General features: G+C 42.5%; 1 protein-coding gene across 3 annotated transcripts in view; it reads right to left on the bottom strand.

The window, feature by feature from the left end:
- TENM1 (teneurin transmembrane protein 1) overlaps positions 1-12,742 on the bottom strand; it is a 3,721,864-nt gene extending 3,709,122 nt beyond the window's left edge. For all 3 annotated transcript variants that reach the window (XM_044054336.1, XM_044054337.1, XM_044054338.1), the window contains exons 1-2: positions 12,673-12,742; positions 12,361-12,539 (exon numbers count right to left, since the gene is read on the bottom strand). The gene's annotated coding sequence lies outside the window, so the exon portion shown is untranslated. The remainder of the gene's footprint in view (positions 1-12,360; positions 12,540-12,672) is intronic.
- Positions 12,743-13,301: the final 559 nt, after the last annotated feature.

Genomic DNA, 13,301 nt, shown 5'->3' with positions numbered 1-13,301 from the left:
CCTTACCAACCATTAACACTGAATTCTCCTTTATTCAAATAGCATCCAGCAGCTCCCTTACTCCCCCATACAATGCAGGACCACCTTCCTTACCAACCATTAACCACTGAATTCTCCTTTATTCAAATAGCATCCAGGAGGTCCCTTACTCCCCCATACAATGCAGGACCACCTTCCTTACCAACCATTAACCACTGAATTCTCCTTTATTCAAATAGCATCCAGCAGCTCCCTTACTCCCCCATACAATGCAGGACCACCTTCCTTACCAACCATTAACCACTGAATTCTCCTTTATTCAAATAGCATCCAGCAGCTCCCTTACTCCTCCATACAATGCAGGACCACCTTCCTTACCAACCATTAACCACTGAATTCTCCTTTATTCAAATAGCATCCAGCAGCTCCCTTACTCCCCCATACAATGCAGGACCACCTTCCTTACCAACCATTAACCACTGAATTCTCCTTTATTCAAATAGCATCCAGCAGCTCCCTTACTCCCCCATACAATGCAGGACCACCTTCCTTACCAATCATTAACCACTGAATTCTCCTTTATTCAAATAGCATCCAGCAGCTCCCTTACTCCAACATACAATGCAGGACCACCTTCCTTAGAGGGGAAACAAAAGAGGACAATCCTGTCTCTCTTCTCCACCACCAGCCTGATTCCCCCAACTAAACCCTAGCCTCAACCATACCCTCTAAAAACAGCTTCAAGTGAAGATTAGCAGATCCAACCCCACTTCGTTCAAATGCACCCCATTTGTTTGATACCAGACATCCTGCCCATCCCCAAAACCTCTGTGTTCAATAGTATGCATCCCCAAAATTCTTAATTGCCTAGCCAAACTCTGGTTAATAAACCTCCAAATCCTTTCAATCACCCTATAACTATATCCATTTCTCCAACACAAACGAGGAATCAACTCTGACCAATCAATATTCATACCCGGGCACAATGTCTGCAACCCCAACAAATCCTGTAGAAAAATATCTACTAATCACTTCTTAAAAAGAATTCCAAGATCATTGCCTCCCAAATGAATCACTAGTAAGCAAGGACACCCCTTCCTCAATTTAACCTGCTCAAATTCATGCAGCAACCTATCCCACCCAAGACCTCTAACCCCATGCCAAGTCACTGACCATCCTAAATGGGATAAACCCAAATTTGTTCTATCTTCCCTAATGCACGCTTCTCTGCCCAGTGGATATACAAGTGCCCCAAGATGACAATCTGCTTCCCTAGAAAAGAAGAAAAGAAAGTCATTAATCAGACCAACAACTTTTATCTAATATACAGTAAAATGTATGTGAAGACCACCTCTCCACTCTCTTAATAACTTGAATGGAATTGCCCTCTCTAGCTAAATCTGAAGCCCTGCCAATTTGAAAAGAGTAAGCTGCAAACCTATCCACTGGAAATCCCCTGCAATATAAAACTCTCCTAATCAAACAAATGAATTTACTACTTGACACTATCTTCCCATCCACCGAGCAAAAAATTAACTCAGATAAACTCCCCATCTGCCTCCTCCTGACTTCCTTGGCCCAACTTACTGGACAAAGGCCATCATTCATCAGGCTTAAGCACCACCAGGAAACCTTTACCCAGTTGATCTGTCTTACTCTTCCGTAACGCAATAGTAACCTCTCCATCATCTATGATAATGTCCTTCCAACATAAAGACCCTAACAACTCAGAAACACGGAAGGCACCAAAATATAACTATATACACAGTGTGCCCCACATGAAATAATCCAAAGACTCACCTTGTAATAATGCTAACCCTTTCAACAAAACTTTCAATACCGCCCTCATCAGTGGCCACTGCATATCCACACATTCCCCAACCACTCTCCTCCACCCCCTCAACATCCGCTCTACTGTCCATGACTTTGTAAAATCCTGCAACCCCAATACCTTAACGAAAATGCTAATAACAGCCAAATCCACCCTGACCATCTGTAATGTCTTACCTAGTCCCAAAGCTCGAGCTATATATCGCAACAATAATTCCTCCGACCACGTGAGCGTGGGAAAAGGGCAACTTAGTTTGTCCCAAACTTCATTTTTCTTAGCAGAAACTTTTAAAAGTTAATGCAGTCCAGAAAACTAGCTCTTCTGGCAACTGCAGAACAAACTGATCAAAATCAGAAAGAGCCCTACCGTAAGCCTTCCTTGTAGAGGGAGCCCAAGAATGATGCACTAACCTCCTAGCTACCTAGACCCAAGGTTCCAAACCTCCTCTGGCAGGATTTCTGGTACTTTCTCTACCCCTGGAGCAACAGCTGAAACCTGCAAAACTGAAATCGGGATAAGCTATCAGCAATAGCATTCTTTACACCAGGCACGTGCCCTCCTGTAAATGAAAAATTTATTAACCGACTCTGCAAAACCAATTTACGTAATACCAACAACAATCCCAACTTACCCATCTTCTTTTGTAACACCCTCACCACAGCCATATTGTCAAAATGAAAAACTACTCGCTTGTCCTGCAAATGCTCCTTCCACACTACGGAAGCTATCCATATAGGCATCAACTCTAGGAAGGCGACATCATACATCCATTCCTTTTTTCAAGCCTGAGGCCATTTAGCCACAAACCACCAACCTCCAAAGTAGGCCCCCATACCAGTACCCCAAGCTGCGTCCATAAATAAATGAAGTTCCTCCTGCCCCACCCAGTCAGACTGCCAGAAAGAGATACCATTAAAATGTTGTAAAAAACCCTCCCACAACAAATCCTCCTGCAACAATTTGGACACCGAAACCCAATGATGTTTACTCTGTGCCCCCCCCGCAACATAAATGCCACTGACCTACAAAAGGGGCGCCCTGGGTGTACTGCTCGATAGGCAAAATTCAAGAGCCCCAACAACTTCATGACTGATCAAATCCTATTCTTATCCTTGCCCAGCACCAAACATATCGCCATCCTAAGCCTTTCTATATTATCCTCGGGCAGACAAAACAGTCCCCGCTCCACATCTACCATTAATCCCAAAAATTCTAATGCTCTCATCGGACCTTCCAGCTTATGCTGGTTCAATGCTACCCCCAACTCCTCGCACATGCTCGTAAACTCCCACAGACAGTCCTGTGCCCCTGCCCAGCCTTGACCCACCAGCAGAAAATCATCTAAATAGTGCACTGCCTTTTGCGTTCCCACTTTCTGCTGCCATACCCAATGTAATATTGTACTGAACTCCTCAAATATTGCACATGCCACTAAACAACCCATAGGCATAGCTTTGTCAAAAGTGTACTTTTCACCTACCCTCATCCCTAGCAAAGGCCAATCCTCCGTCTTAACTGGCATCAGCCGAACGGCAGACTCAGTGTCAACTTTAACCAGCCATGGCTCCCGAAATTCCCCGATTACCTTCAGCATCATCCAAGGATGCATAATGCATCCTGACCTCCTCCTTTGCAATAAAATCATTCACTGAATTCCCTTCTGGATGAGAAGTGATGTATCAATCTGAATTCCTCAGCCCGTTTCTTCAGCACTAACTCCAAAGGAGACATCTTTACGACTGAAAGCGGACTGTTGAAAGGACCCAATAAACCCCTCGCCTGATGCTTCCTTCTCCACCAAACCCTCCAAAATGTCCTCTTTACCTCACACTGATCACAGGTTCTTACAACCCCCCCCCCACAGTGAACTTAATAGGAAATCCTCAATAAAACCCCTGTAATATCTCATTCTTAATCGCAAGGCCAGGAAACCACCTAAGCATACCTCGCAGGACCTCCACCTTAATGGAGAACAGTACCCCTTCCCGTATTCCCTCTAAATAACCCAATTCCCCAAGACTCACGAAAATTACCCATACCCCACACTGGTTTAAACCCTTGTGAGGTGAGAAACCCACCATCATAAACCATAACACTGGACATCCATGCAGGAAGGTCTTGCCTACCACAAACAAATGGCTGAATGACTCCCTCCACATCCTGAGCAAGTGTGTGCAAATTTGCACCCTACCCACAAACAAGAGCCACTATTGAAAGACCAACACCCACCTGCTCCTTTCTCCCCTGCTCAGCCTCATGTTAAAACCACCATAACTATCCATCATCATGGCTAACCATATATCTGGATGATGCACCTCCCAGCGTAGTGAAAGGTCCACTGCCTTCCATTTGCAGAAATGCTGATCATAACATAGCCACGCATTCCCAGGCCTTAACCATTATGCCTCCCAAAAAAGTAAGGAAATAACCTAGAAGTGGCAGGGCCAATGACCTGTCCTTCTCCAGCTGCACAGCCATATAGTTAATAAAGCCAACAAGCCAATTATCCCATGTCCTAGGGTGAATCTTACCTACCCCTTTTCCTCCCTAAAACCGCTAATGCCGCAAACATGTTCTTAGTATTAGCCAACTCTGCCTGCACTAATCGCTGGACCTCTTCTGCATTGATCAACTCAAATACATCTACATATTCCCCTTTCCAAATTGTTTCTTTCACTGAACACTCCTGCCTCTTGTCCTAAGGCTTGGGTGGCTATCCAGTCCCCCGGCTGCAGCCCAAAGTCAGGGCCTATGTCAGAGTCTAAAGCCAAAGGATCCCTCCAAACCTACACCAAACCCCAGTTGCATCCCCAACAGCATACCCAGATACCTCTGCCATCCCCCTCTGTGCACCCTCTATTGCTTGCCATCCACTACTGAGATCCCTACCCCCCAAGATGCTCACTATTCACTTCCCCAGCCAGCAGTGATGAAGCAAAACCATTACCTGCACCTCCATCTTGAGACGTCCTGGGAGACGATGCCTCCACTGTGACTACCTGCTTTGTGGTCTGCTGCCTTTTCCCCAGGCTGGGGCTCTTGACATGGTACGTCGAATCTTCTGACCTGGAGCTTGTTCCTGTTCAGTTACCACCTCGGATGTCACCACCTCCTGAAATAATTCCTCAGCCTAGGCCACAATAGCTTGCCACCACTGACATAGTCCAGGTAAGTTAGCCAGGTGTAAGAAAAGAAACACATAACATTAATACCTCTCCTAGGATCGCAATGCCCTATCCCACCCCTAACCCCCCCTTATGTCGCATTGCCCTACCTTCCTTATCTCATTCACATAACTCCTCTGCCCCTTAGCCTGTAGAAAAAAAAAACACTTGTCATACTAAAATTCACTTGAGTTGACCAGCCCTGTCCCCTCACGGACCCAGGCCCTGTACCCCTTAATCAAAGCATGTACCACTACCCCTCTGAGCTGTAGCCTTAAGGAAGTGTAACCACTGAATGGCAGCACCCTCACATCCTATCTCATGATCCCCTTTCTGCTGCTGCCAGCACGAGTCTCACACTCAGCCCTAGTTAGTCCTGCACTCCAGACCCCATACCTCTCAACCTCTGAGCAAGAACTCTTGCCAAAGCCTAATTGGTGGGAGGACAAACAGGGACAGACTTTAAATACTGCTCATCCCAGTGAAATCCCTAATAGATTTGTATGATCCTGCAACTGTACCATTGAGGGCTCAGCCAGGACCCTGGTCCCATATCCACCACAGTCTCTCCTGACTTACTGCAGCCCCAGGCACTCAGGTGACACTTGCACAGTCCCCCTGCAGCTATCTCCTATCTGCTCACATAAACCCCCCTCCCCTTTCAGGACTTGAATCCAGGACCCTGCACACTATAGTCAAAGCAATTTACCAGCAAGCCCCTCAGCCGGTCATTATCTATTTCATATTCTTTTCCGTTTTTGTCTGTTTTTTTTTTTTTTTTTTTTACATTAAACTGAGCCCTGAAATCCCATAGCTCTCCCTGCTTGACAGGGAAAGCATTACAATGGCTCACCACAACATCCACTGCCTCCAACGTGCATGCAAGAAAGCAATGGCCACGCTAGGACCTCCCCAGCCTACCGACAAATGAACAGCTACCAAAGAACCGTGGAGAGAACCCAAACAGCTGCACGAACCCACCAGGGAACAAATAAGGCATCCACAACCACTACCACCATTTCTTTCTGTAAAAGGAAGACAACCTGCCATAGCTGCCACCCATGACCACCAGGATGTACACCGACCAGGCCGATGAGCCTCAGGCCTGCCACCAGACTGTATGGCCCTACTGCCCCCCCTTCATGGTATCAATACCGTGACTGGACCGAAGAATAAACCCAAACCACAACCAGACCACCAGTGATCATCCTCAGCACCACCCGCGTACCACAGGGGAATCAAGAAGCCGACCTCCACACCACCAGATATGCCAAGCACCACACTCCAGTCATGCACCACACACCAACTGCACGCAGCTCCTCTTAGACACAAACTCCTGCTCCTTCCATGGACACCCTACCTCATCCCCCCATTCCAATACCCACTATTGCTCACCAGCAAACTCCCCTTTAAACCAGAGGAGAGAAAGAGAAAAGAAAAAACCCCACCAAGACATATTCAACTTCATATAGCGCCACCCAAGGCCTTCCTGAATCCACGATACCTACAGATCATCTCTGGACGTGAGTGAGCTGCTACTCCCCCACAACTCATGCCAAAATGTACCTACTTCCTCTAAGCACAACCACTTAAACCTACTATAAGTCCCTCAATCCCCTACATCACTTCCCCTAAGCTCCCTTTCTCTTTACCCCTTTAACAACTAAACCCAATGCCTACAATCTAACCTACCTACCAAACCACTCAAACCATTAACTTCCTACAGCTATAACCCCCACCCCCTTACTACGTGAGCGTGGGATCAGGGCAACTTAGTTTGTCCCAAACTTCATTTATCTTAGCAGAAACTTTTAAAAGTTAATGCAGTCCGGAAAACTAGCTTCCGTTTTACTCAGAACTTGGACATTTCATTTCAGTACAAATCATTCTTAACAAATACAAGTTTCAGGAGTAGAAATCACATACACAAAATTAATTATTTACAAATGATGGTCCCATATAATACAAACAGCTGCATTATGTGGTACATTTTTATTGCATATTACCTAAGAAGGATATAATATGTACAAAAGAAGAAAATACATTGTTCCATAGCAATTTATGAAAAAGCCTTTAAGACGGCACCAACTTTACAGAATATCTTCTAACCTATTAGCAGCAATCGGTTTTCAATCTAAAAAAAAAAAAGTCTTCTTAAAGACAGCATTATCTTCATGGATTTCCTTTCCAACTGTTTTTCGCAATTATAGCAATTTATTAATTTCAAGGAAAATGTTAAAGCTGTAGCTTATGAATAAATCAGAGTGTATATGCTTTAAGGACTTCGATCATGGTGCTGCTTCACCTAGCTGGCATTCTAACTACTCCACCACATTAGTGTGCTTAAAGCTAAAAGATTTCATATTTTAATGTTGGTACATGCATTGCATTACATAATGACCCTGTGCTTGTATAATAGCTATTATGTATGCTACATAAAGATATAATATTAAATGAAGGTATTTTATCAATATTTCCTGGGATTCTGAGAGCAGGCTCACAATTGTGAACATTGACTACTGCACATAAGAAAGTTTACGCAATGTATAAAAAATGCAGTTCAGGGACAACTTTTGCCATAATGAAAAATACTACATTATTCGCTAAATTGCATGTCTCTGAATCACATTTTTTTTAAGACTTCTGTTAAAATTACTTTGCAGCAAGTAGTATGCTGTGGCAGTTCCATGCATCGCATTGGCACAAGCACCCTCCACTCTCAAATACATTCAGACATTCATGCAAATACACAGGTACAAGACCATAGAAATCCAATCAGCATCCCACACCCTGGCCCACACTCAGACTCTCAGAAATGCTCACACATTCATCCACATCCCTCTCTCACTCACACACACACACACACACACACACACACACACACACACACACACACACACACACACACACACACACACACACTTGCTCCGTCAATTCCTTACGTATCTGCCACCTATTGTAATCACCCAGACAGACACAGACTCAAAAGCACACAGCCATCTGACTCCACTCTCACCCTTACAAGTGGTTACAGATACACACACTGCTACATGCATGCATACACACACACAAACCCCACCCTACATGTCATCTGAAATTATCTGCACTGTGGTAGTTTCTGTTGACTACAATGGGTAACTGTTGCCTTTTGGCCAAGTTAAATTTTTTGGCTGACCATGGTGTTTTAAGCAGATGTGTGATTATCTGACTCACTGAGGAGTATAAATTAGTAGCTGCAGGCATTTCCAGTGATAAGTAAATCACTTATGAGTATTAGATGCTCCCAGGGACTGTGTTATTACCATGTACAATGGCCAAATGGACTGCCCTTCATAATCAAGCTTTCCCTCTTAGAAAATCATAGTGCTAGGCCATTCTTTGAATTGGAAAGGCTTACTACAATAGTTTAGCTACTTGTGAAAAAGCTTACAAGTTAAGGTAACCCTTTCTGATACCCAGAGATTGTATTCTGTCATCTGTCCAATGGTATGATCCACCTCTGTTTTCACTTAGGTTTATGATATGCACTGTTGTATGATCTTTTCCATTTACTCTGTTCTTGCCGTAAAAGGTTTTCAGACCAACTTACCTGTTGTTGCACCAATCTCTGTAATACTTCTGAATACACACACACACACACACACATTATATATATATATATATATATATATATATATATATATATATATATATATATATATTATATATATATTATATATATATATATATATAAGACACACACACACACACACACACACACACACACACACACACACACACACACACACACACACACACACACACACACTGCAAATTTCTCTAAATTGTTTATAACGCAAGGAAAATATCAAGAATATATGAATGGATAAACATGCATTTCTAGAAATGCAAGTTAGCAGATTAAGTTTTTTTTCTATCAATTTTTAACTGAAAATTGGGTTGGCACAGTCATGTGCCAGGCCTCAAAGGCATTGGTTAAATGGGCATAATAATACATGGACAATTAAGTGCAGTCAATCAAACAGCATACTTTAAGAGGGTGTGGGTTGACAAAACAGCAGCATCCAGAAGAAACCCACAAAGACATGGACAATATGCAAACTCCACACAGAAAAAATGCAAACAAATGTACATGTAGTTACTTAAAGGTGCTCCAATCTCAGAGTGAGAGTAATTAATTAGGAAGGAGTGTTCCTCCAACAACCACTATATGGTGTACAGCAGAGGTTGTCCCTTGCAATAGCTGTTGTTATAACATAGTGATGTTTAACAATGATATATATAGTCTATGGTGATGTATTTAGTTTTTGTTTTCTCATACGTTTGTTTCTGCTTATATATGATTACGTTTTCTATTGTTTATGATCTTGCCAGAAAGCTCTAATCAACCTACAATAATGATGATGAGAATGTGCGACTGCAGACTTTTAAATGGGGTAGGTATTGAGTTCCCATGCACAGACTCCAGTGTATCTAGATGCATCCATAAAAGCAAAGTTTTAGGGTGAATGTGTGGACTACAATCAGTGTCAAAGTAATTAGCGTTGTAGGTCATCATGTTCACAGCCCCCTCTCCCCCAAAGCAGGCAAAAGGAATCAGGGCTTTTCTTCAGAAGAAAGTGGGGGAAGGGGACAGCTGCCCTAAGTGTACATAGGGAGAGAGAAGGCATTGTAAAGGTTGCGGTGACTGGTCCATGGAAGTCCTGTATGCAATCAAGTAAGCAGCCATGATTTTGACTGGTCCATGGAAGTTCTGTATGCAATCAAGTAAGCAGCCATGATTGTGATCATGACTGTTTAAATTACCGTCAGTGTTTTCTTGTTATAAGACCATGAAACTGGCAGGCAGCATATACAAGCTGTAGCTCTGTCCTTGACCTGCAAATCTGCAGGCAACTTACTTTCTAATGCTGCTTACAGAATTGCAATTTAAAGAGTATTCAGCAAATCTGTGTGTGTGTGTGTGTGTGTGTGTGTGTGTGTGTGTGTGAGAGAGAGAGATAGGTATACCAAAGAGCTATTTATGCACAGTTTTTGGCTACACAATAGCTATTTATTCAAGAGAGAGATGAAGAGTTACTTTTTTTGTCGCGGGAGCACCACGAGAGGTCTTTGCTAGGGACTAAGGCTGTCCTTTCTCTACTTCTCCAGATCAGTTAAACATCCCAATATTTAACCCAGTATTCATGCCAAGCACAGTTAAATGTCTTATCACTCTGTCAAGTACTCAGCACCATAGTGCCATGTTTGACTAAGGTAACAAAATAGCTACACTGATTAATGTTTATTTCCATTTGTTGACAATATCTAGCTGACCATTCCCTAATAGATATAGACAACACACACACATTTATTTATTTCTTCAAACTACCACCTAAAACTACACAGTAATGGTATGTCATGGACATTATTGTACAGTGCAGGCTGTCTCATTAATAGATTAGTTTTAACGAATATCAATCAAAGAACAGTTTATTTAATATCAAAAACTGGATACCAAAAAAAAAAAACCATACAAAAACACAATAAAATATTTTTTTGTAGGGCGGGCAAGTCCTCATGCATTTTTCAGGTGGGGGGGGGGAATCTATCCCCACACTCATACATATATATATATATATATATATATATATATATATATACATATATATATATATATCTCCATGTTCTCACCACAATGGACAAAAGGGCAAACCCCCCCCTAGAAAAGCAGTCTGCTAGATCACACAATACAATATATTACAGCAAAATGCACCATGAAATTACATTTTCAAACTAAAGCTGCTTGCCCACCAAAGCAGCAATCACCTGTGATTATGCAAATAGATCATGTCTCCCTCTAGTGGCAGTGCAACTGCTTCTGCAGATATTCAGACCAGCCCCTCTGTATGGAACACCTGGCCAAGCAATACCCTTTCTCCTGTGTAATGCACAGGAATGCTAATGTACAGGGGTACTGTACACTCATCTGGACAAGAGAATGCTGTTTTTTTTTTTCTGGGGTTCTTCCAATAATACGATGCATGCACAAGTGACATTGTCGTGTTTGTTTTGAGGATCTCTCCTTACTTGTACTAACTGTGTAGCTCATTGCTCAGGATGCCACTCCCACCTCTGTATATGTAAATAAGTAGTGCTCAGTTTGCAGAAACTGGCCATCTGTTTATGTATTATGCAGTGCCTGATGACCTACCCACCTCCACATCCCGCCTATAGTACTGACAGACCTATGCTAAACAACTGTATTATTCTATGTCTGAATGTGGTATGCCACAGCAATTCTTAAACATACACATTTTAATATAATTACAGTTGCATGCTACCCGGTTGCATGGTGCTACATGGCTGACATACAAACAAAGGCAATGTGTTAAAGAAGCAGCAACAGGCCCTGTTTCCCTTTTACTAATTTCAGTTTCAGAATTATCTGCATAATAAATATTTTCGGTTGGGGGTTTCATGTTATCTGCACCTTGTATTGTGCATCACTAACAATATAGGTCAAAGCTACAAAAGCTGAAATGGCATTACACAGAGGGGTCTGTACTGTGTAATATCTGTTTGGTGTGTGTCACGAACAGAGATGACAGTCAATATAGAGTTCTTCCTGTATACTAACTCTCATTAGAGTTGGTACAGAGTTCTTATGTACCAACTCCCATCTCTGTTAGTAAGTAAAGGCATCCCAAGTTTCTTCTTCTTTTGGCTTTTCCTGGTTAGGGATCACCACAGCGGATCACCTGTCTGCTCATGACTGGCAGTGGAGTTTCATGGTGTTGAGTTGCCAGCCCGGCACCCAACCTTCCACGGAAGGCATACACACGCTTAGGGCCAATTTAGAGTATCCAATCCACCTAGAGCATGTCTTTGGGATGTGGGAGGAAACCGGAGCACCTGGTGGAAACCCACACGACCAAAGGGAGGACATGCAGACTCCGCACAGAAGGTATCCCAGCTGAGGATCGAACCAGAGAACCTCTTGCTGTGAGGCGGCAATGCTAACCGCTGCACCACCATGGCCACCCTTAAAGGCATCCCAAGCATTTCTTTAAAAACTAGGTGTACAATAATGTATGGTGTGAACAGAATGTTTCCACTTAGAAACACATTGACTAAAATACTCAGATGATATCATACACTTGAACATAATCTCACAATTTATTTTTAAATAAGGGTCTCATGACCTCAGAAACTTAGCAAGCCCTTTTCCCCAGTGTTGTGCAATTTTGTGAGGAGAAAATAGAAATGTACAGGATCAGTGTTGAGCTGCACATCAGAATGAAAGAAGAAATCCAAAATTAAATTAACAATTCTTCTACTGGATATCTGTTTTTATCAAAACTTACATAAATTCACATATGAAAGAAAAATAGCTTCTTTTCCTACCTGTGGCAGGTGGTGGATAGATTATTGGCATTTAACTCCCTTAAAAAAGACTTTTTATAGTACTGTGAAATTCACGATAGCCCTTGTTGCCCCAATTTCAACAAATGAAGTGTTGCTGTTAAATCACATGTCACGTCATGTTCTTTCATGTTCTCTGCTTCAAGCTCACAGCAGGAAACCTGCGGACAAAAAGAGAAATAGCACATAAAATCAGTTCACATTTACAGCCATGAATTTTGCAGCTCATACCTTATCAGACTTTGAAAAACAGAAAACATTCATAACATGCAAATTTAATTTCCATAATATTACCTAAACATCTAATTCAGGAAAAGGATCTCCATTCATAGTAATGGTCTTTTGCAGATGGGTGAATTACCTTAGAATGAGAAAAAAAGTCATTCAGAGTTATCTATAGCCACGCTGAGAAAGACTTCATTATCAACTTATTAGCATGTCTTGAAATCACACAATAACCAACACTAAGCGCTGTCACACCAAACAGCGGCAGTACACAACCTAGCAACAAAGCACCCCCCACCTAAATTCACATATTCATACACCCATGTGCATGCATACAAACACACACATGTTTAGCCACCAGCAAACAAGCCCCTCTTAGTCATAGATGTGGAAACACTTATCTATTCATCCCATCTATGCTCCATCTCTCACACACACACATTCTCACACATCAACAACCAACCCTTCCAGTCAATCACCATCATGGAATCACTCACGCATCTACCCATACGAATGCTCTAATACACACACAAACACATGCACACACACATCCATACTGTCAATCCTTCATTAGCATGACCACCCAGGCAGACAAGCAGACAGACATACACATTCTTACAGCTTCAGTCATGCCCTTACAAACATGTCTGATATCAACTTCCCCAGATCAACAGATTTTTACTGAACTTACAAGCATC

This window comes from Protopterus annectens, chromosome 13.part0 (genome assembly GCF_019279795.1).
Source record: "Protopterus annectens isolate FY-2018-M chromosome 13.part0, PAN1.0, whole genome shotgun sequence".
Taxonomy (NCBI): domain Eukaryota; kingdom Metazoa; phylum Chordata; order Ceratodontiformes; family Protopteridae; genus Protopterus; species Protopterus annectens.
The sequence above is the reverse complement of the archived record's forward strand: the minus strand, read 5'-3'. Positions and strand labels throughout refer to the sequence as shown.